Source organism: Bufo gargarizans, chromosome 3 (assembly GCF_014858855.1).
Source record: "Bufo gargarizans isolate SCDJY-AF-19 chromosome 3, ASM1485885v1, whole genome shotgun sequence".
Lineage (NCBI taxonomy): Eukaryota > Metazoa > Chordata > Amphibia > Anura > Bufonidae > Bufo > Bufo gargarizans.
Window position 1 is genome coordinate 125,747,157 of NC_058082.1, and position 24,336 is coordinate 125,771,492.

The 24,336-nt window shown below is 43.0% G+C and overlaps 1 protein-coding gene across 4 annotated transcripts in view; it reads left to right on the plus strand.

Moving 5' to 3' along the window:
* The window catches only part of ENOX1 (ecto-NOX disulfide-thiol exchanger 1), a 593,767-nt gene that overhangs the window by 120,882 nt on the left and 448,549 nt on the right, over positions 1-24,336 (plus strand). Inside the window, exon 1 of one of the 4 annotated variants that reach the window (XM_044283884.1) lies at positions 15,793-15,863. The exons of the other annotated variants lie outside the window; for them this stretch is intronic. The gene's annotated coding sequence lies outside the window, so the exon portion shown is untranslated. Of the gene's footprint in view, positions 1-15,792; positions 15,864-24,336 lie in introns of those variants that run through there. 4 annotated transcript variants of the gene reach the window in all.

A 24,336-nucleotide genomic window follows, 5' to 3' on the forward strand; every position in this document is an offset into this window, starting at 1 on the left:
TACCGGATCCGTCTCTCTGGTGTCATCCGGAAAAACGGATCCGACACATATATATATTTTTTGCATTTTTAAAGGTCTGCGCATGCGCAGACCGTGAAACCGGATCTGTTTTTCCGGAACACTTGTTACTGGATCCAGCATTAATACATTTTAATGGAAATTAATGCCGGATCCGGCATTCCGGCAAGTGTTCCGGAATTTTGCCAGGAGAAAATACCGCAGCATGCTGCGGTATTTTCTCTGGCCAAATACCGTAAGAGGGACTGAACTGAGGACATCCTGATGCATACTGAACAGAATGCTTTCCATTCAGAATGCATTAGGATTTTTTTTTCCCGGTATTGAGCCTCTGTGACGGAACTCAATACCGGAAAACTTTAACGCTAGTGTAAAAGTACCCTAAGCCGGCCACACCTAGGAAATATGCCAAGAGCTCCTCTAGTGGTGAAAAAAATGGGTTGAGAGAGGTATCATCACATTTTTGTGACATTCTTATTAGTTTTCAAAAATAAATTATTCATTGCTGGAATAATACCCCCTTGTTAATACAGACCCAAGAGGAGGTCCCCAAATGAATACCAGAATCTAGAATTAAAACAGACCCCTAGACCAGAAGTTAAAATTAAATTCCAAATTCATAGAGACCCCAGATCAGCCCTGAACCAGGAATCAGTATGTCAGCACAGTGCTGCTAATGCTGCCATACTCGCTGCTCCATGGCCCTCCTGCCCTGTACTAATGAGCACTTCCACTGTAGTTAATAGCACGCCGCTACATTGAGGTATTGCTGGCTGCATAAGGCTAGGTCTACACGACGACAAATTTTGTCGCGCGACAATTTTTATAATGGCAGTCTATGGTGTCGCATTGTAACATGCTGCGACGCAACAGTCGCAGAAAATCCATTTGAGACAGATTTTTCTGTGACTGTTGTGTCGCAGTCGCAGCATGTTGCATGTTGCAGTGAGACACCATAGACTGCCATTATAAAAATTGTCGCGCGTTATTGGTGCAACAAAATGTTGCGCTACAAATGTTGCAGTGTAGTTGTGCCCTAAGCAGCTCACCACTCTTGCAGTATCTGATTCCTTGTGCAATGGAATCACCTGGATCTTGGGTGATGTGACATGAAAAGAAGCTGAAGATCTGGCACAGGGTATGATGAATAACATCCACAGTTTATTGTATCCAAAATATAAGAAACGTCGCTGGAACACTAGGCCGCTTGTGCAGTGTTTCTTGTTGGAACACTGCATAATTTCTTTCACAACTTGGTTGAAGGTGTGGTGCTATTTTTGGAAGAAAACAGACATGTTTCAGCATTTTTGACAGCCCTTTTAACACTATAGTAATACAAATAATAGACTCCTAAGTACATTGTTTAAAAGGAATGGTAAAATGTAACCTCTCCAAGAGAACATGAAAGTGCAGTGCTGGAAGCCCCATCTGTTTTAGGCTACTTTCACACTAGCGTTTTTGCTGGATCCGGCTGGCTTACGTTACGGATAATACAACTGTCTGCATCCGTTATGAACGGATCCGGTTGTATTATCTGTAAAGTCAATGGAGGACGGATCCATTTTCTATTGTGGCAGAGAAAACGGATCAGTCTCCATTGACTTGCATTGGGGGGTCATGTCAGATCAGTGTGCTTCCGCATCCCAGGACGGAAAGCAAACTACAACATGTTGCGGTTTGCTCTCCGGTATGGGAACGCAACTAAACAGAATGCATTTTGGAGCATTCTGTTCTGTTCCGTACAGTTTTGTCCCCATTGACAATGAATGGGGACAAAACTGAAGCATTTTTTTTTTCCGGTATTGAGACCCAATGACGGCTCTCAATACTGGAAAACTAAAACGCTAGTGTGAAAGTAGCCTTACTAGAACTTGTCAATATAATTTGGGGCGTATCACTACTGAGAACTGTAAATTATTCTCAAGCTATGTTGAATAACAGGCCTCTTGTATCTGTCCTGTAATGGCGGGTTTACAAGGGGCAATTTTCGGGCCAGTTATAAAGAAAATAATGTTGGTACAAATGCTCATTCCCGATAAAGTGCCACAGATAGCCTGATAAACGAGCAAAATGATTGTTCCTGCAGACACCTAAATCATCATTTCTGGGCAGCAGATCGGGCAGTGTGAGCAGTTATCTGCTGCCCAGAAACAGTGGATCTGTATGAGGACGAGTGATGGCAGTAGCCATACAGTGGAGGTGATCCCTGCATGTAAAGACACCTCTTTTCTCCACTGATGAGCAGGCAATTATCGGGAAGCAATGGTGCCTTCCTGATAATTGCCTGCTTCGCATCTGATGAGATGATATAGTGAAGATCTTACCTCCCTGCATTTATTTTCTTTCTATAGTGAAGAAGCCATCTTATAATGAAACATTAAGTGACACAATTAGCACCACCTTGTGCTGTACAGCATGCAGCAAGATTGTAGCTGTGGGGTGGAACTGTCTTTTAACTATCCTACCCTAGTCGCATGCCTAACTTGCTTGTGCGGCAAACACAGCTGAGGTTAAAACCATACTGTATTTAAATGAAGGCTGTCAAAGGGGTCGTATTAGAAAACTATACCATATTTGTCCCTGGAGGCAAGTGCACTTTGCTTAGAAATGCCTAATTATACAATATATTGATCCTGCTTCTAATCTCATACGATGATGTATCTCACATCTAGATCACCAGAGTGCAGTTTTAATCCATAATGGAAAGCAAAGAGAGAAATCATTTGGAAGTGTAATTAATGCAGCTTGATTCATTGATGCAAAGGGATGTATTTTGCAGAAAGAAATCTTAAGCGTCCGATTACTGTCTGAAGGCAATTGTTCTGCTTAATGCAGAATCATGAACATTTTGATGTAGGGCTGAATAAACAGTTCATTTTTAATCAACCCTTGGTGTTTTCATTAAATAACTAATTCTTAAACATCCACCATTTTTCTTGTATCCCTTAAGGCACAGTCATTCCTAGCGCAAATATTCCGGTGGAAACTGGGCGGGCTGCCGTGCAGTTCATCCGTACAGTAGGTCAGATAAAACAGCTCGGATATCTTTGTAGCAAAAATAGTGGGCATTGTTAGAACGGGTACCTTACAGCCGATTGTATTTTCATTGCTTTACGACTTTCATGTATCGGCCTGTGTTTCTCTTTGGAATAGTTTTATTCAGTTTTCTCTTTCACCAGATTCACAGGTCAGAATATGCTGTTGTCAAAGCGAGAGAGATGTCTGTAATTAGCAGACCCTGCCTGACGGCAACCAGGACGTCAGGCCTGCAGTGCAGTGTTTACAATTTGGAAAAGCTGACGCAGCTTGAATGAAGATCGATGTTGTTTGCAACGCAAGGTCAATATTTCTTGCAGCATTTAGTTGTGTGCGAGTGTAACAGCAAAGGGAGAGAACTGATCCATTTACCTTATTTACAAGTATATGGAGAAGCTACGTGCAATTTACAAAGGAAACGGTGAAAGTTTGTGCTTAAAACTTTACAAAAAAAATTAAAAGCAATTTTGTTTATGGGCAGAGTGGTCCAAAACACAATTTTAATATGGTACGTTGAGTCTGTATGGCGCAATGGAAATGTAAAGGGCTTGTGTGCCCTCAGACAGTGGCGGCATATCGCTAGGATAGTCCCACCTCTGGAACCCGCACCTTTCTCTGGAAAAGGGCCCCCTAAAGGGAATGAGAGTGGATAGTACATGTGCGGCGTGCTGTCCTTTTACTTCTATTGGAGTTCCGAAAATAGCCGAGAGAGCGTGCGCGGCTATTTTTATCAGAAGTCCAATAGAAATTCATGAACGAAGCAACACATGCGCGACTGTTCTCCATTCACTTCGGCAGTCCCATTCTGGAGATAAGAGTGGGTCTCAGAGGTGGGACCCTCACCTGTCTGACCGGTGGCATATGTTATCGATATGCCCGCCAATGTCTGAGGTGAGATATCCCCTTTAACCTCAACATTGGAATGTGCCAGAACTTGGAACATACCATGGTTAAACACTATGAAGAAGCCTTAAGCCTTAAGCATTATTAAGAGGCGCATGCCTTTTTAATATCTACAGTGCATCTGTGCACGTCCATGTGCCAAAGCTGGCCCCACACCACTTGCTACTCTGAAAAGTAGTGGACCCTGTCTAAAACAAGGGCTGCGGGCTCCACACTTTTCAAGTTTTTGGCGCCAGAGGGGATTATAAATTTTGCCCTATGTGATAACAACTGGAGGGTTTTAATACTGTATGTTTATCAGATACAGTATACCTTACACTAACTAAAAAGTGCCTGCCCATGTGCACTCCCACGGTCCCGGCCACCAGAGAGGCTGGCGTCTTTTCCTAAAGTGTACAAGCATGGCCACCTCTGCCAGATTTCAGGGTGGACATAACCCCTGGATTTGAGCAGTATATAATGTAATGGAAAAATGAATCCAGCCAGCAAAGGAGGCAATATGGACAATGACAATACATTAGTAAGTGGCTTTTTATTAACTTTTTCTACATGATAACTGATTTTTGTCAAAGTGAGACAACCCCTTTTAACTCCAGTATTTCTCACTGGGCATTTTTGGTGAACAACTGCTTGCATACTGCTGTCCATTTAATGCCAAATACATTAAGTACATAACTGAATTATTTTCACACCAGGCAATACTTTGATTGGACACCTAAAAATGAACAGTAAAGGGCGGTATTATCATCTGCATTATTCCAAATCTGATGACGGGCTAATGTCTCTCTGACGTCTACGTATTCTGTTTGTACCTCAAATCATTTCACTGACTGTTCTTCCTCGTGTCTTTTTACCATATAGTCTGCAGCTTCAGTCTTATCTTGCGTCTGACCTTTACTTCATCTCTAAATCATTGTCCTCTCCATTTTATCAATCTTATCCACCGGCCTACTTACTCATCTCATTCGTTTGTCTTGATTCTGTCCTGATCACCTTCACCACACGGTGTGATGACATAGGAATAAAACAAATGTTCACTCTCTGTATCCATCGTATCTATGAGATCTATGGTGGTGATGCACTAAATGGGTGTTGACCATTGATGTTGAGACGTCTTTCTGTTTACGGCCACCCAAGGGCTCTTCCATTTTGGATTACACGGTTGGCTCACTAAGCCTAAACTACTAAATTTTTTTACTTATATATGGTGGCCTGCTGACTCTTCTACAAAAGTGAGAAGTCAGGGGAAAGAAGGTGTTGGACAGTTGGATTTCAACATGCCCAGTCTTTTGTTCTTGGAGAAAGGCATCTGGCAGTAGCTTTCACCCCCTTCAGAACACATGCATGCTATGTTCAATTAGAGTACCCTCAATAATAACCGTATGAATAGACAGATCACTGCCTCCCACAGCATCCGCTTGCTCGTAGCTTTCTGCTTTGAATATTCTGATGATGTATCAGTTATCTTATCTCTGCTGACGGTAAAACTGATGAAATACCAGATAAGTAGCATATGTAGTTTAGATGCTTAGATTAAAAACAAAACAAAAAAAATGTATGGGTATGGTCATACATAGTGTATTTTCTAAAAATTATGCTGTGGATTACGCCTCGAATGCATCGCTAAACGGGAAATCCTTGGTACAGATTTTATATCGACTATACAGGCCAATTTATCTCATTCTCTTTGCTGGTACTGTGAAACTCTGCTGATTTGCCATGTGGACATTTACAGCGCATCCGTTACATGTGAACATACCCTATAATATCCATAATTGAATGATTAGTTGTTTCTAAGGCTACTTTCACACTCACGTTTTGTGCGATAATACAACCGTATGCATCCGCTCAGAACGGATCCGTTTGTATAATCTCTAACATAGCCAAGACGTTCCGTCTTGAACACTATTGAAAGTCAATGGAGGACGGATCCGTTTTCTATTGTGGCAGATTGTGTCAGTGAAAACGGATCCGTCCGCATTGACTTACATTGTGTGTCAGGACGCAAGCAGCGTTTTGGCGTCCACCTCCAAAGCGGAATGGAGACTGAACTGATGCAAACTGAGCGGATCCTTTTCCATTCAGAATGCATTAGAGTGCAAAATTATCCCTGAACGGATCTCGCAAACGGAAATCCAAAACGCCAGTGTGAAAGTAGACTAAATGGTTACGTTTATATACTACACATATACGTATATATTTATAGGTAAATAGAAACTGCCATAAGTCTCATTATTTTCATTCGTTACCAGGGCAAGCACACTCTACATAATTAATAACCTGGTTTACAGTTTTCAGGACCTGGGAAATATTTATTTTTCCATCAAGAGAATCATGGCCGTCACAGTCCTTGGATTCATGTAAATGTTGCCAAATGAAATAAAATCATTTAGTATTTTTGAAGCTCCCTCTTCAGAAGCTTCTGATTACCATTACACTTGTTCTAGGTATTGCTCATCTAGTAGGGATGCCAGCAGGTACAATAGTACATGTTTGCTGCTTCAGTTCATTCCCATCTGCTGCCACCGTATGCACAGACAATAGGAACATAAGGTTGTTGAGAGTCTTCTTATGATCTTAAATGTTAGTGCATATGAGAAACATATACCGAGTACATCTGTAGTTTTTGTTTAACAGTGCTTTAAATTAAGGAGGTTTTCCATGACTTGTATATTGATTACCTATCCTCAGCGTAGGTCATGAATATCTGATTGGTGGGGTTCTAACTCCTGGCACCCCTGAATCTATCAATATCGAACGCTTGGAAAAACCCTTAACGCAAAACGCCGTACATGAACGGCGGGGGAAGCTGTGCCAGAACACATTCCGCCGTACATAAACGGCGGACTGATGAGGCGGGTGCAGGAGTTGCGCCGGCCTAATCACTGCAGGGGCCCGGCAGTTCTTGATAGCCGGGCCCCTGCTGTATCCGCCGGTATTGCTGTTTACAGCGATGCCGGCGGATTTACTCCTTCTATGCCGCCTTCAGCGCTGACTGCAACATAGAAGGGGTTTGCTGCAGATGAGGGAGCCCATCGGTTCCCTGTGCTGCTGTGGCGGAGACCCAATGTGTGACAAGGCAGCCTGATGCCATGCAGTGGCTGCCCAATGCCTTGCACGGCATTGGGACCTGCCTTCTACGGGTGCCGAGGAGATCCAGCCTCAGGCTGCGTCTCCTTGGCAACCTGTTAGTTTATTACTGTATATTACTGTAATACAGTACACTAACAGGCAATGCATTACAATACAGATGTATTGTAATACATTGCAGAGGGGATCAGACCTCCAAAGGTAAAGTCCCAGAGTGGAACAGAAATAAAGTTTTTAAAAAAAAGTAAAAAAAAAAAGAGTTTTTTATAAAAAAAAAAGTTTAAAGTAAAAAAATTAAAAAACGCCCCTTTCCCCAGGTTTTATAATAAAAAATAGAAGAAAAAACAAACATTAGGTATCGCCGCATTCGTAACGACCGGCTCTATAAGTATATCACATGATCCTCCTCGTCCAAAAAACTCCATTAAAAAAATAAACTATGTCAAAAAAGCCATTTTTGTCACCTTACATCACAAAAAATGCAACACAAAGTGATCAAAAAAGTGTTTGTCCCACAAAATGGTACCAATGAAACCGCCACCTCATCCCGCAAAAAATGAGCCCCTACATAAGAAAATCACAAAATAATGAAAACTAGAGCTCTCAGACAATGGAGACACTAAAATATGATTTATTTGCTTCAAAACCGCTATTATTGTGTTAAATACATATTAGGTATTGCTGCGTCCTTAACAACCTGCTCTATAAAAATATCACATGACCTAACCACTCAGGTGAGCACCAGATAAAATAATAAATAAAAACGGTGCCAAAAAAGCAATTTTTTGGCACCTAACATCACATAAAGTGCAACACCAAGCGATCAAAATGGCGTATGCCCCCCAAAATAGTACCAATCAAACAGTCACCTCATCCCACAAAAAAAGAGATCCGAACTAAGACAATCGGTCAAAAAATAAAAAACATTGGCTCTCAGACTATGGAGACACTAAAACATAATTTTTTTGTTTAAAAAATGCTATTATTGTGTAAAACTTAAATAAATAAGAAAAAGTAGACATATTAGGTATTTCCACATCCGTAACAATCTGCTCTATAAAAATTTCACATGACCTAACCCCTCAGGTGAACGCTGTAAAAATAAATAAATAAATAAAAACTGTGCTAAAACAACCAATCTTTTGGTCACCTTGCCCCATAAAGAGAAATATTGTTAAAAAAAAATCATATGTACCCAAAAATGGTTCCAATAAAAACGACAACTCTTCCTGCAAAAAAATATGGCGTTCAGAAAATGGAGACACAAAAACATTTTTTTTTTTTTCAAAAATGCTTTATTATGTAAAACTGAAACAAAGTAGACATATTTGATATAATTGCATCCGTAACAACCTGCTCTATAAAAATAGCATAATCTACCCTGTCAGATGAATGTTGTAAAAAATAAAAACAGCCCATTTTTGGTTACCTTGCCTCACAAAAAAACTTAATATAGAGCAATAAAAAAATCATATATACCCCAAAATAGTACCAATAAAACTTAGACCTTATCCCCTAGGTTCCAAAATTGGGTAACTTTTTGGGAGTTTCTACTGTAAGGGTGCATCAGGGGGGCTTCAAATGGGACATGGTATCTAAAAACCAGTTCAGCAAAATCTGCCTTTCCAAAAACCATATGGCGCTCCTTTTCTTCTGTGCCCTACCGTGTGCCCTTACATCATCTTACAACCACATGTAGGGTGTTTATGTAAACCACAGAACCAGGGTAATAAATATTACTTTTTGTTTGGCTGTTAACCCTCGATGTGTTAAAGAACAAAATGGATTAAAATGGAAAATCTGCCCAAAAAGTGAAATTTAGGAATTTCATCTCTTTTCCTTAAATTTTTGTGGAACACCGAAAGGGTTAATAAAGTTAGCAAAATCGGTTTTGAGTAACTTGTGGGGTGTATTTTCTACAGTGGAGTCATTTATGGGGGGTTTCCACTATTTAAGCCCCACAAAGTGACTTCAGACATGAACTGGTCCTTAAAAAGTGGATTTTGGAAATGTTCTTAAAAACTTTAAGAATTGCTTATAAAATCCGAGGCCTTCTAACGTTCCAAAAAAAATAAAAATACATTTACAAAATGATCTCAACATAAAGTAGACATATGGGAAATGTTAAGTAATATTTTGTGAGATATCACTTTCTGTGAATTTTTCAAAAGTTTTGGTAAAGTTAAGATTTTTTCTTAAATAAAGGTGAAATATATTGACTCAAATTTATGACCATCATGAAGTACAATGTGTCACGAGAAAACAATCTGTGAATGGCTTGGATAAGTAAAAGCATTCCAAAGTTATTACCACATAAAGTGACGCATGTCAGATTTGCAAAAATCTGTCTGGTCCTTAAGGCTAAAAATGGCCTAGTCCTTAAGGGGTTAAATACATTTTTCTACAGGCATTTATCAACAGATATCCGTTGAAAGGTTAGGATAAGGCGAAATGGGGTGGCAATGTCGTGACCACAATAGAGCGGAATCTGCTGCTGTGAATTAAAATTGAGTGTTAAGTGGATTCTTTAGTTTGCTGGGAAATCAGACCAAAGGTAGAGCTGCAGCATTCTACTTTTTATCCTATTTAAGCACTAGTTCATCCTCTAGTGCAGGGATCTGCAACTTTCTGCACTCCAGTTGCTGTGAAACTACAACTCCCAGCACATACACTTGCTTGGCTGTTCTTATAACTCCTAAAGAACTAAACAGCGCATTCTGTAATTCCATTGCCTTGTTGCTCCTTCAAAGCATTGACAACTGCAGGTTCAGCAGGGGCAATCAGTCCAAGCCTGCAGTTCTGGTGGAGGCCTCTACATCCTACTTGATGGCGGAGGTCCTAACTGGTGGAGCAAAAAATAAAGTAGATCTGTCAGCTGAATATACTGTCCTATGTAAGAGCAGTATATCACAGGTCAGATTAATACATAGCCAAAATGACACAATAAAGCGTACTGTCATTTGGCTAATAGGAGCACTGAAAGCGTACACTGGACACATAGGGCCTGGTTTACCAATATTTTATGCCAGTTTTCTGGTGTAAAAAAAGTAACAAACAATGTGTTTGGGACTTTTTAGACACCACTTGTGCCATTTTTTTTCCCTTTGCCACTTTTTAGAAAAGGGGGGGGGGGGGGGGGCAGTGACCCTGGGGCTTTCAGACCTAAGGAACGCGGCCTTTTGCATAAACTGACATGATGAGGATTGAAAACCCACAGCGCAAGTCTGTTTTTTTTCTCCACAGCATGCGGGTTAGATTTCTGAAATGTCATCCACTTTGCTGCAACTATTGCTGATTTTCCATACGCAATTCCGCTGTGCAGTATCCACAGCATGTCCACCATGTGTGGCTGTATCTTAAAGGGGTTGTCCGGGATCAAAAAGATTTTTAAAAACATGATATTTTACCATGTCTAGCTGATTTAAGGTCCCCCTGTTGTGTTCCTGTATTTTTAGCACTTCTCCAGTGCTTCCACGGTCCCCCACTGAATATTGACATGTTTGTGTATATCTGTGGTAACTTCCTGACGCACTGCCTTGTGGGTCCCACAAGGCAGCGCAGCATAGCGGCGTCCGGGCTGTCAGTCAGATCAGTCTCCTTTCCTCCGTGCATCCCCCCCCCTCATTTATATTCCGCCTCCTGCCTGCATATACCTCCTCTCTATCTTCATAGCTAAGGCTGCACAATGCCCTGTGATGTCACCGGACCAGAGGGGCGTTACATAGCCCTGAAGTTACCTCCCTGCGCTCTGCATAATATTCTTGTGTGACGGTGACGTCACCGGACCAGAGGGCCGTTACTTAGCGCAGCCTGTTGCCACCTACCACCCGCCCTCTCTGCTCTCTGAATAATGTTCGTTGGTGCCGGTGATGTCACCGGGCTCCTTGTGAAGCGGAAGAAGAGGCTTCGCTCTTCATAAAGGGGCCTGGTACATCACTAACTTGTAGAGAAACCGCACTTCCGGCTCCGAATTTGGAGATTAGAATACGGGGCATCAGAAAAGGAAAATAAAGATAATGCAGGCATGTATGACTACAGTGCACTTAAGCAAATATCACCAATCCCAGACAACCCCTTTAAGTGTTTTGCTTACTCCAAGATTTATTTGGTTTGAAAATTGTCCATACTTCTTTGCCCCAAAAATCCCTATAGTTCTGATGTTTAATATCTACTGAGAAATATGAAAACTGCATAATTTAGAACATATTTTCCTTTTTTAACAAATTATAAACGGAAAATGTTCTTTAGTGATATTTTTTGAACCTCTGATTGATGTCATGTTTTATTTTTTATTTTTTTACAATTACTTAGTTTTAGTTTTTCCTGTTAAATAATAGAATGCCCCAGTTGTTTAAAGAAGTAAATTCCTTGTGGGCTTTTTCAATTCTTCCAGCACCCAGTGTGCTGTGATCTGTGAGTAAGAGCAAGTTGTAATACAGTCAGACTACATTGAGAAGAACCCAGGAGACTCTTTTAAATTGGAAACTTTGATTTAGTTTTTTTACAGCTCAAATAACTTACAGTATGTAGCATTTTCTTGGCTACATCATACATTTTTCTGTAACTACAGTGTTGTGCAGACGATAAAGTATTTTGAGGTGAGGACATGTAACTAAATGCTACCATGTTGTATCATGAAACACATTAGACATGGTTCTTATCTATGGGGAATACTTGCTCCATACTATAGAGTCTGAGCTGCGATGTGTGTGTAAGCTTCCTGTCTTGAATATTTCACATCTGCAGTAAAGAATGCTTTTATTTCTCAGCTCCTGGGACTATGTGGGTGTCCATTTGTAAGATAAGTGGATGCATCTGCTTATTCATATTTAAGAAGACCTGTCAGGTTTCCCATGCTTTTTTAGCCCTCCCATTCCCCACCCTTTTGGCACCTAATATGGTAGTTCATGATGACCAAACCAACAACTTGGTGGCCCTCAGTGCTGTCAAGGTTCAGCAGGCCAAGTATTCCTGCTGATTATGGCTGGACTGGACTCTTCTCAACGCACAAAGGAATGATGGTGAAACGATGAATGCTATATGCTAAGAACAGTCCGGTTCGAGAGATTGAGCCGAGCAACAGGCTGCCAACCTGTGCTAAATTTTACAAAGAGACCAAATACATTCTAATAGATGTAAAGGCTAAAAATGTAGTTGAGAAAAATGCAGGCTCTACTGCGCATAGTTCACCGTTCTTACCCTCTGATCATTTTAAGCCACTGCATCTAAGAAATAAAAAAGGCCAAAAGACTTTTCTAAGGCCTCATTCATGTTACCGTTTTCCGCGGACAGCACACGCACCCATTGATTTTAATGTGTGTGTTAACACATCGATGATTTTCCACTGACTGAGAGTCGGTGGAAAAACCATGGAGACCTGTACTACTTTGGTCCGTGATGCAGACCAAACATGCCCATTGAAGTCTATAGGTCAGTAAAAAACCACTGACCCAACACGGGTGGCATCCATGTTCTGTCAGTGTTTCACTGTAGGAGATGTTCTGGAAATTAATTCTCAGCTGAGCAGTGGAATACGGATGGAGGGCAAAAGACGGACACATGGACCAAAGACGGACTCTTCAAGGGTGAAACACTGATGGATTTCCCAAGGACTAAAAGCAGACTGGGAAATGTGAACGAGGCCCAAGTTAGAAATCATACCACGGTATTTGAAATAAAGTATGGAGTTCGAGCACAAAGGTCACTGAAGAAGGCTTTTGCATCAAGCCATAGTTCATTACCTGGGAGGGGGGTGCTCTAAAGCAAACCGTTTTATTCACCTGACCATGACACCAGGTCTAGCATAATGATGACAGGATGAAGCCATGCTTTATTAAGCAGGGGGGAAAAGTTAATTCTAGGATGCTGCATTTCACACCAGGAGTTGGAAGTGTTAGGAGCAGCTTAGCGGAATCAATTGTTACAGCAGTGATTGCATTTGAATTATGGTTGAGTGATTTTCTTTCTGTCTGCAATGAAAGCACATAAATAAATGTGCAGGTTATGGTGGAAAAAAGGATGTGACTATAAATGACTTTATGTGCATTTATAGCATGACGTCTGATGCCCTATGAGAAAATACTCACATGAGGAGTGCAATAATTAGATGAAATGGAAAGCAATGGACGTCCACATCTCTCTGCAGGCCGGCTGTCACTTCCAGTGATGTCATTCATGTGCCTGTAGAAAAGGTGCAGGCGTGACGACTAGTGACCGAGCGCTGACTGACGGGGAAGCCAAAAATGAACTATTTATATGGATTGTACATTAAAATGAATGAGTACTGGTGGGCTTAAAGGGGTTATCCAATCCCTATAATGACCCCCAGAAGGCCCGGGCCCTTCCTGTAGAGCATGCTTACCTGCTCCCCGGCATCTGCGTCTCTCCGGATCCCTGTACGATGGGGAGATGCAGCAGCGGCCCTGCAGGGATTCAGAAGGATACGGGTGACAGGGAGCAGGTATGTATGCTCTAGAGGAGGGGCCCGGGCATTCTGGCGGTCATTATAGGGATTGGATAACCCCTTTAAAATGTTGTATGCAAGTCACTACTTCAGGCAATACATGCTAATTATTTTCTTTTGTTTTGACTTTTTTTTTTAAAGGGTTTCTGTCATCAGAAAAATTAGCATTAACCTGGCTGACATTAGCGATGTGCTAATGTCAGCTGAACATAACCATATTAGTGTCATCTCACTATGTGCCGCCGTTATTGAGAAAAACTAACTTTTCTAATATGCAAATGAGCCTCTAGGAGGGGGGGGGGGGGTTGCACCTGCTCCTAGAGGCTCCGTTCACTTACCTATTTCCACGCCCTTCTACACTTGATTGACAGGGCCAAGCCAGCATTGGTCTCCTGTCTGCCGGGGAAATCTCACGCCTGCGCTGTCCAGTTCAGTATTCGGCGCAGGCACAGTAAGGGAAGGAAGTTCGCTGACAGCCGGCTTCCTCACTGCGCCTGCGCTGAATACGTCGTAGACATGTAACCCTCTCAGCTGTGCTATGTATGAACGTGGACATGTAATCCTCTAAGCCAGTGATGGTGAACCTTTTAGAGACGGAGTGCCCAAACTGCAACCTAAAACCCACTTATTTATCGCAAAGTGGCAATACGGCAATGTCACCTGAATACTACAGTCTAATGTAGTCTATCTTCCATGTACTTTATCATTTAGCTATAATAGCCCGCCTACATTCAATACGCTGCCTGTGCTGTTCAGAGTACGCCCTGCGCTGATGATGGCAGGAAACATCTAAGGCAATTTGGTACACCATAGACTTTTTCCAGGGTGCGGGTGCCCACAGAGATGGCGCCGGGTGCCGCCTCTGGCACCCGTGCCATAGGTTCGCCATCACTGCTCTAAGCCATGCTATGTATGAACGCGGACATGTAACGCTCTCAGCCGTGCTATGTATGTTCGCAGATATGTAATGCTCTCAGCCTTGCTATGTATGAGCCCGGACATGTAACGCTCTCAGCCGTGCTATGTATGAGCCCGGACATGTAACGCTCTCAGCCGTGCTATGTATGAGCCCGGACATGTAACCCTCTCAGCCTTGCTATGTATGAGCCCGGACATGTAACGCTCTCAGCCTTGCTATGTATGAGCCCGGACATGTAACCCTCTCAGCCTTGCTATGTATGAGCCCGGACATGTAACCCTCTCAGCCTTGCTATGTATGAACGTGGACATGTAACGCTCTCAGCCGTGCTATGTATGTTCGCAGATATGTAATGCTCTCAGCCTTGCTATGTATGAGCCCGGACATGTAACGCTCTCAGCCGTGCTATGTATGAGCCCGGACATGTAACGCTCTCAGCCGTGCTATGTATGAGCCCGGACATGTAACCCTCTCAGCCTTGCTATGTATGAACGTGGACATGTAACGCTCTCAGCCTTGCTATGTATGAACGTGGACATGTAACGCTCTCAAACTTGCTATGTATGAACGTGGACATGTAACCCTCTCAGCCTTGCTATGTATGAACGTGGACATTTAAAGCTCTCAGCTGTGCTGTGTATGAGACCAGACATGTAACCCTCTCAGCCGTGCTATGTACTGTATGACCGTGGACATGTAACGCTCTCAGCCGTGTTATGCATGAACGCGGACATTTAACCCTTTTAGCCGCACTATGTATGAACCCATACCTTTCAACTTTTTGGATGGTCAAAGAGGGACACTTATGGTTCATTGTTTAAAAAATCAATTTTTCCTGATTATCTATACACTTTAGTCTTAGTCTGCAATTGCTCACAAATGATCTGAATATAGAAATGTCTACAATACAAATTGTATCAAATAATGAAATAATATAGAAGGCGGGTCTAATATACAGAGAGGGACCACACAAACACTTTCTGGGTCAATATTGTCAATGTAATAATGGGAATCAATACCTTGGATCAAAAAGAGGGACATTTAAGGAGCAAAGAAGGACTTGGGTAAAAAAAATATAGGGACTGTCCCTCCAAAAGAGGGACACTTGGGAGGTATGTGAACCATGTGGACTGTATTTTGAATGTACCAACACGTCGCCGGCGGGAGCTGCTTCTTCCTACACGTCTAATAAGTGACCGTTCAGTACAGTGCTCACTTTCTCCGGACATTTTTATGGAGACCTCATTTCCTTTCTGTCTGAAAAGCGACACAAAGATGGCGTCTCAGGAGGGAGCACACAGCCTAGCTCAACAGAAAGTTCGTCCTCTAGTGCTCACACGTGCGGTAGGACTGTAAGGCTGGTACTGTTACCATTATCAGCTGGCGGTTTCCGGGTGTTCAGTAGTAGCTGCGAAGTGGTGGCAGGAAGTGCAGGTAGGTTGTAGGAGTAAGTAGCCCGCTTCGTCAGTATTACGGTAGATGGCGGCTCACCTGTAGTGCAGGGGCTGGAGTGGAAAGTTCAGTTTCCGATATGTGATCCTGTGTAGAGGGTTGAAGCCACTTACCGGGGCAAGCATTTCTTGCTGTTGGCGATAGGTACTGGGTTACAGATCAGTTGTGCAGAAATGTGAGGAGATAATTCAGTGAAATGATGCGCTGTATTTCTGTCCTAGAGGTGGAGGTCTGCCAGTTGGTTACCTCAGGCGGTAAGTCACCATGTCTATGTATATGACATGGTAACTCCTGCAGAGGGCAGCACCGTCTGTACAGAGGCTTTGTGGTGCCACACAAAGGGCCTCATTTATCTGACATGTCTAACAGGAAAACTGGCTAGCAACCAATCAGAGCTCACCTTTCATTTCTTAGTGTTCTGAAAAAAAAAATTAAAAGTGACCTCGGATTGGTTGCTATGGGCAACTAAGACATTTTCATGTTAGACAGTTTTATTAAATGAACGTTTTTTTGTTGTTGTTTTTTTGACAAGTGTGTGTTAATGCCTGATGTTTGAATGCCCTGCGTTTTTATTTAGAAAGCATGTACTGCACTGTAATGTCACTTTCTCTGTAGAGCAGTAGGAAAAAAAAAAAAGTTTTTTATTTTTATGTCTATATAGCTTTATAAGAGCTTGTTTTTTGCGGCACAAGTTGTAGTTTTCAATGCTGCCATTTTGAGGTACACATAACTTTCTGATTAACGTTTATTAACTCTTTCTGGGGGGAGAGGGGAAAAACAGCAATACTGCCACTGCGTTTTTACGTTATTAATTTTACGATGTTAATTTTTTGGTATCAATAACATACAATCTTTATTCTGTAGGTCAGTACGATCACAGTGATACCAAATACATATAGTTTGTTTTACAAATATTTATTTATATTTTTTAAAGGGAGTCTGTCATCAAAGTTTCACCTTTTTAACCCTTCTCATAGCTTTCTAGCAACCTTACAGTTAATAAAAACGTTACCTTTATGAGCAATCCTGGACTTATAAAACCGGCAAAAAACAACTTATTAGCATATGCAAATGAGGGCTCGCAAGTACCCAGGGGGGAGTTACCCTCGTAGGTGCCCTGCTAGCTCAGCCTTATCGTCGTTTCCCCCCACCCATTCTTTCCCTCCGCCCGCCCATTCTTTCCCTCTGACCGCCCATCTACTTACTTCTTGTTTCGCCGAGATCCCGCGCCTGCGCACTCAGTCCGTCAGCCTGCTCATGCGCACTGCGATGCCCATTCCTTGTATTGCATCATAGTAATGCATGCGCCGGCTTTGCGCCGTTAGCAGGCGCATGCGCATTAACTACTGTGATGCCATACAAGGAATGGGCATCGCAGTGCGCATGCGCCTGCCGACGGACTGAGGGCGCGGGATCTCGGCGAAACAAGAAGTAAGTAGATGTGTGGGCGGGGGAAGCGACGATAAGGCTGGGCACCTACGAGGGTAACTCCGCCCCTGGGTACTTGCGAGCCCTCATTTGCATATGCTAATAATTTGTTTTTTGCCGGTTTTATAAGTCCAGGATTGCTCATAAAGGTAACGTTTTTATTTACTGTAGGGCTGCTAGAAAGCTATGGGAAGGGTTAAAAAGGTTAAACTTTGATGACAGACTCCCTTTAAGAAAAATGTTTTTGCATTGCCGCTTCCCAAGACCCATAACTGTTTTTTATTTTTCTTTGAATGGAGTTGTGTGAAATCTTGATTTTTGCGGGATGACTTTTTTCATTGGTATCATTTTTGTAGAAAATATTGCTTTTTGATCGCTTGTTGTTACGCTTTTTCGGTGGCAACTAAGAATAAAATATCAATTGTGTTCTTCTTTTTTTTTTTTTTTTTTTTTTTTTTTTTTTTTTACGGCATTCACTGTAGGGGATAATTTACATGATATATATGTAGGCTGGGTCGTTACGGACGCGGCAATACCAAACATATGGTGATATATTTTTATATATTTTTTGCAATACTATAACAGACAGCTTTTTGATTGCTTTTAAAATGCAATGCAGTATCCCTATAGTGCATTGTATTTTAATGGCAGTGCTATTCTAACATTGACCAGCAGGCTGCGCCAGAGAGGCTCAGCCTGCTGGAAATTACTGAAGGCTGGTCTGGGGCCTACATCAGACCCCAGGTAGCTTTCACACAAATCGGCACCCCACGATCTCATTTACCATTTATTTTATTTTTTTGCCTGTTTTAGACGTAGAAAAAGGTCTAATGGAGGATCTTACATTTAGAACTGATGGAGGATCTGTTTTAGACGTAGAAAAAGGTCTAACTGTAAGACATCTCGGAAGCTGTCTTACATTTAGAACTGATGGAGGATCTGCCGAAGTTATGGAGACGCCTGTGCCTCTTCATAAGAGCTCATGCACACGAGTGCTGCTTGTGTGCATTCCGCAATTAACGGACCAGGCCGCCAATCATAAAAATTCATATTCTTGTCCGCAAAACGGACAAGAATAGGATTAATTCTATTGTTTTTGCGGCCTCATGGAAAGGACAAAACCATGAAGTGCTGTCCACATCTTTTGCAGCCCCATTGAAGTGAATGGGTCCACATCTTAGACACAAAAAATGAGACTCTGATGACGAACCAAACCACGTTTGTGTGCATGAGACCTAACTACAGCGCGTCCACCGCCAGCTATGGGCCTTTATTAAGACCGGCGTCCAAAACTCCGGTCTTACTAAATGTGTCCCTTTGTGTTTTTCCAAACGGGACGAAAAGATCAATAGATTTCTAAGGGGGAAAAATGCCCTTGACCCAGAGCGTGCGGCAATAAAAGCCTTTGACCCCAAAATGCGCCTCAAGTATGAAAAAATGGCGTCACAAAAAATGCCTTTGTGATTTGCATTTGGTAGTTCCATGCAACATCTGGAGTTGGCGTTTGCCTATAACAGTGATGGCGAAGCTTTTAGAGACCGAGTGCCAAAACTGCAACCCAAAACCCACTTATTTAATGCAAAGTGCCAACATGGTAATCTAACCTGAATACCTATACAGTATATCTTCCATGCACTTTATCATTTAGCTATAATAGCCTGCGTACATTCAATGCGCTGCCTGTGCTGTTCAGAGTGCGCTCTGCGCTGACGTGTCCAAGGCATATTGGTACACCATACACTTTTTCCAGGGTGTGGGTATCCACAGAGAGGGCTCTATGTGCTGCCTCTGGCACCCCTGCCATAGGTTCGCCACCACTGGCCTGAAACCACCATTAAAAAAATGCACTGAAAATGCAAAAAGCCTACATAATGTAAAAAAAATCTGTGTGACACCAGGTAGTGGGCTGTGGTGCTGAAGGCGCTTTGTGTTGTTTCTCCACATGGGTTTATACTGGATGTTAGGCCTCATGCACACAGCTGTTGCCGTCATGAGATCCGCAAACCATGAATCTAATACGGATACCGGCCGCATGCATCACGCAGAATTTCTCTGCTTCAGTAATACTGATTGCAGATGGAGAATGGGCTACTTTTAGTAACCATGGTCAACAGGCAGGCAATGAGTCTGGTTTAATAGGGTTAATCCTGGTGGCAGATGCTCTTTAAGTTGTGATGAATTAATTTATAATGGGGTCCTTTGGGTATCATCCTGCAATCTATCATTTGAAGAAAGCCTTAGGCTACATGCACACGAACGTAAGAGCTCCATGCCCGTGCTGCGGCCCGCAAATTGCGGTCCACAATGCACGGGCACAGACTGTGGGCCAGCCGCATGCGGATCGCAGACCCATTCACTTGAATGGGGCCCGCAATCCGCATCAGACGGTCCACACCACAAAAGAAAGTAGTGCATGCGGTTTCTGAGGCACTGCCACAAACACCACTGAAGCACTCCGAAGCACACCAAGGAAGGGTTCCGATCCGTGCCTCCGTTCCGCATCTCCGGACTGCACACGGCCAGTGCCTGTGTATTGCGGACCTGCTGTATGCGGGCACACAATACGGCACCGAGCATGTAGCCTTAAAGTGTACCTGAGCCATCTTCTGTGTCTGTTACTAGGGACAGGCAGTGAACAGCAACTTGGGTGGAAGTGAGACCCCTAATGGCCATGACTTTATAGCTTGTTTTCAGGTGGATGTCCTTAACCACCTCAGCCCCCCTAGCTGAAACACCCTTAATGACCAGACCACTTTTTACACTTCTGCACTACACTACTTTCACCGTTTATCGCTCGGTCATACAACTTACCACCCAAATGAATTTTGCCTCCTTTTCTTCTCACTAATAGAGCTTTCATTTGGTGGTATTTCATTGCTGCTGACATTTTTACTTTTTTGTTATTAATCGAAATTTAACGAAATTTTTGCAAAAAAATGACATTTTTCACTTTCAGTTGTAATTAAAAAAAAAAAAAAAAACAACATCCATATATAAATTTTTCGCTAAATTTATTGTTCTACATGTCCTTGATAAAAATAAAATGGTTTGGGTAAAAGTTATAGCGTTTACAAACTATGGTACAAAAATGTGAAATTCCACTTTTTGAAGCAGCTCTGACTTTCTGAGCACCTGTCATGATTCCTGAGGTTCTACAATGCCCAAACAGTAGAAAAAACCCACAAATGACCCCATTTCGGAAAATAGACACCCTAAGGTATTTGCTGATGGGCATAGTGAGTTCATAGAACTTTTTATTTTTTGTCACAAGTTAGCGGAAAATGATGATTTTTTTTTTTTTTTTTTTTTTTTTTTTCCTTACAAAGTCTCATATACCACTAACTTGTGACAAAAAACTTCCATGAACTCACTATGCCCATCATGAAATACCTTGGGGTGTCTTCTTTCCAAAATGGGGTCACTTGTGGGGTAGTTATACTGCCCTGACATTTTAGGTGCCCAGATGAGTGAGAAGTAGTTTGAAAACAAAATCTGTAAAAAAAAAAAAAAAAAAAAAATGCCCTGTGAAATCCTAAAGGTGCTCTTTGGAATGTGGGCCCATTTGCCCACCTAGGCTGCAAAAAGAGTGTCACACATGTGGTATCGCCGTACTCGGGAGAAGTTGGGGAATGTGTTTTGGGGTGTCATTTTACATATACCCATGCTGGGTGAGATAAATATCTTGGTCAAATGCCAACTTTATTAAAAAATGGGAAAAGTTGTCTTTTGCTGAGAGATTTCTAACTACACTGGTGGATGGGGCCACGGAACCTCCTGGGTACAGGAGGCTCTCGATGATCTCTTCCTGAAATTTGAGGAAGGATCCTGTTCTCCCAGCCTTACTGTAGAGAACAAAACTATTATATACAGCCAATTGAATTAAATATACACCTTCTTACACCAGCGCCTGGTGCGTCGGGAAACTAAATACGGAGACAACATCTGGTCATTGAAGTCCACCCCTCTCATGAGCAAATTATAGTCGTGGACACAGAGGGGCATTTCAATGATACTGGTTGCCCGCTCAATTTGGATTGTCGTGTCTGTGTGAATGGAGGAGAGCATGTAAACGTCACGCTTGTCTCTCCATTTCATCGCGAGCAGTTCTTCGTTACACAAGGCAGCCCTCTCCCCCCTTGCTAGTTCGCATGGTGCCACAGCAGCCAATCTGTTCTAGGAACAAATGCCTGAAGAGGGCCACGCTTGTGTAGAAATTGTCCACATAAAGATGGTACCCCTTGCCAAATAAGGGTGACACCAAGTCCCAGACTGTCTTCCCACTGCTCCCCAGGTAGTCAGGGCAACCGACTGGCTCCAGGGTCTGATCTTTACCTTCATAGATCTGAAATTTGTGGGTATAGCCTGTGGCCCTTTCACAGAGCTTATACAATTTGACCCCATACCGGGCGCGCTTGCTTGGGATGTATTGTTTGAAGCCAAGGCGCTCGGTAAAATGTATTAGGGACTCGTCTACGCAGATGTTTTGCTCAGGGGTATACAAATCTGCAAATTTCTGGTTGAAGTGGTCTATGAGGGGCCGACTTTTGTGGAGTCGGTCAAAAGCTGGGTGGCCTCTGGGACGAGAGGTGCTATTGTCACTAAAGTGCAGGAAACGCAGGATGGCCTCAAATCGTGCCCTGGACATGGCAGCAGAGAACATGGGCATGTGATGAATTGGGTTCGTGGACCAATATGACCGCAATTCATGCTTTTTGGTTAGACCCATGTTGAGGAGAAGGCCCAGAAACTTTTTTAATTTGGAAACTTGGACTGGTTTCCACCGGAAAGGCTGGGCATAATAGCTTCCCGGGTTGGCAGTTATAAATTGTTTGGCATACCGGTTTGTTTCTGCCACGACTATGTCCAAGAGCTCCGCAGTCAAGAACAGCTCAAAAAATCCCAGGGCCAAACCGATCTGAGCTGTCTCAACCCGAACTCCAGACTGGGCGGTGAAAGGGGGAACTAATGGTGCGGCTGAAGTTGGGGACTGCCAATCAGGATTTGCCAGCACCTCAGGGGGTCTACGGGCCTGTCTGTGCGGTGGCTGCGACGGGGTAACTACTGCACGTGCCACCGTACCAGCTTCAACTGCCCTTCTGGTGCTCGCCACTTCACCATGTTGTACGGCAGTGCTGGTACTAGGTCCAGGGAGGGCTGCGCTGCTGGTGTATGCCTCACCACGTAATCCGACAGCGCCAGCCCCACTTTGCTGCCCTTGAAGCAGATCCTGCGCAACCTGTGGTCTATTGACACGGGGCCGGGTACGCCTGGTGGTATCAGGGACCTCAACCTCCTCGTCCGAACTTTGTGTCAGACTGCCACTGCTTTCTACAGGTTCATTTTCTGACCCGCTAGATTCATCAGATGAGGGTTCCCATTCCTCATCCGACTGGGTCAGAAGCCTGTAGGCCTCTTCAGAAGAATACTCCCTTTTTGACATTTGGGCTTCTAAATTTAGGGGTATTCCCTGAGACTACCCAAGAAAAAAAGCAAGCCTGTCTTACAAAGGGGAGGCTAGCGAAGTACCGGAGGCCGCTGCGGTTGATAAAAAAATATCAAAACTGATTTTTTTTTTTATCGCCGCAGCGCTTGTAAAGTGATTGTGCAGTGATCAAAAAAAAAATTTTGTCACTGCGGCGGGGCGGGCGTGGGTGAACGCACGTGTGGGCGACCGATCAGGCCTGATCGGGCAAACACTGCGTTTTGGGTGGAGGGTGAGCTAAGGTGACACTAATACTATTATAGATCTGACTGTGATCAGTTTTGATCACTTACAGATACTATAAAAGTACAAATGCTGATTAGCGATACGCTAATCAGCAAATCAGTGACTGCGGTGCGGTGAAGAAGCTGAGCGAAACGCGCGTCAGGGGTGCGCTCACCAGGGTCCCAAGGTTGGTTCCCCTTTACTTATTTCTATATGTGTTGCCCATGCTGGTTATGACTTTTTATGTGTTGGATGTATATGGCTGAGTTCACACGAGCGTGACAGATTTGGTCCGGATGCGTTCAGGATGCGTTCAGTTAAACTCGCACCATTTTGCAAGCAAGTTCACTCAGTTTTGGCTGCAATTGCGTTTAGTTGTTCAGTTTTTTTCCGCGCGGGCGCAATGCGTTTTGATGCGTTTTTCACGCGCGTGATAAAAAACTGAAGGTTTACAAACAACATCTCCTAGCAACCAACAGTGAAAAACGCATTGCATCCGCACTTGCTTGCAGATGCAATGCGTTATTAACGCAGCCCCATTCACTTCTATGGAGCCAGGGCTGCGTGAAAAACGCAGAATATAGAACATGCTGCGATTTTAAAGCATTGCAGAAGTGATGCATGAAAAAAAATGCTCATGTGCACAGCCCCATTGAAATGAATGGGTCAGGATTCAGTGCAGGTGCAATGCGTTCACCTACTGCATTGCACCCGCGCGGAAATCACGCTCGTGTGAACTCAGCCTATTGCATGCTATTTAGCTGCTGTTGGGGTGGAACACCCACATATGGCATTCACTCACATTCATAACATGGCTAGCATGGCAACAATTGTACTATCATCTGAAAGCCCACGCTTTCACCTGGCCTGTGTATGAGAAATCTTCTCACTTTAGCCATTTGGCTTACTCAGGCTAATGGGTGAGGTGTGCTTGGGGGATAGTTCCATATTGGTACCTTGGTGGGGCGCTGATTCGCAGTGCTGCCACTTTATTGCTGCTATTTTATACATATCTATTTATGTCTAAGTTTTTGTCTATTTTGTGATGAACTAATAAAATATCTTGTTATGTACGTACATGTGTGTTGTTGTTTATTGGAATTATATATCCTTTATCATCATGTAACGTGTTGCCTGACAACTACGGTGAGGTGATAGCTTGCTATTTCATTCTCCAATTTAAAGGGATTCTATGAAAATTAAGAAAATGATAATACTTAAAGGGACTCTGTCACCACTTTGTAACCCCCACTTTTAAAACTATAGTTCTGTCCATGGAGCCCCTGTGATTTCAATGGTGTTGTTATATGCGAAATCCGC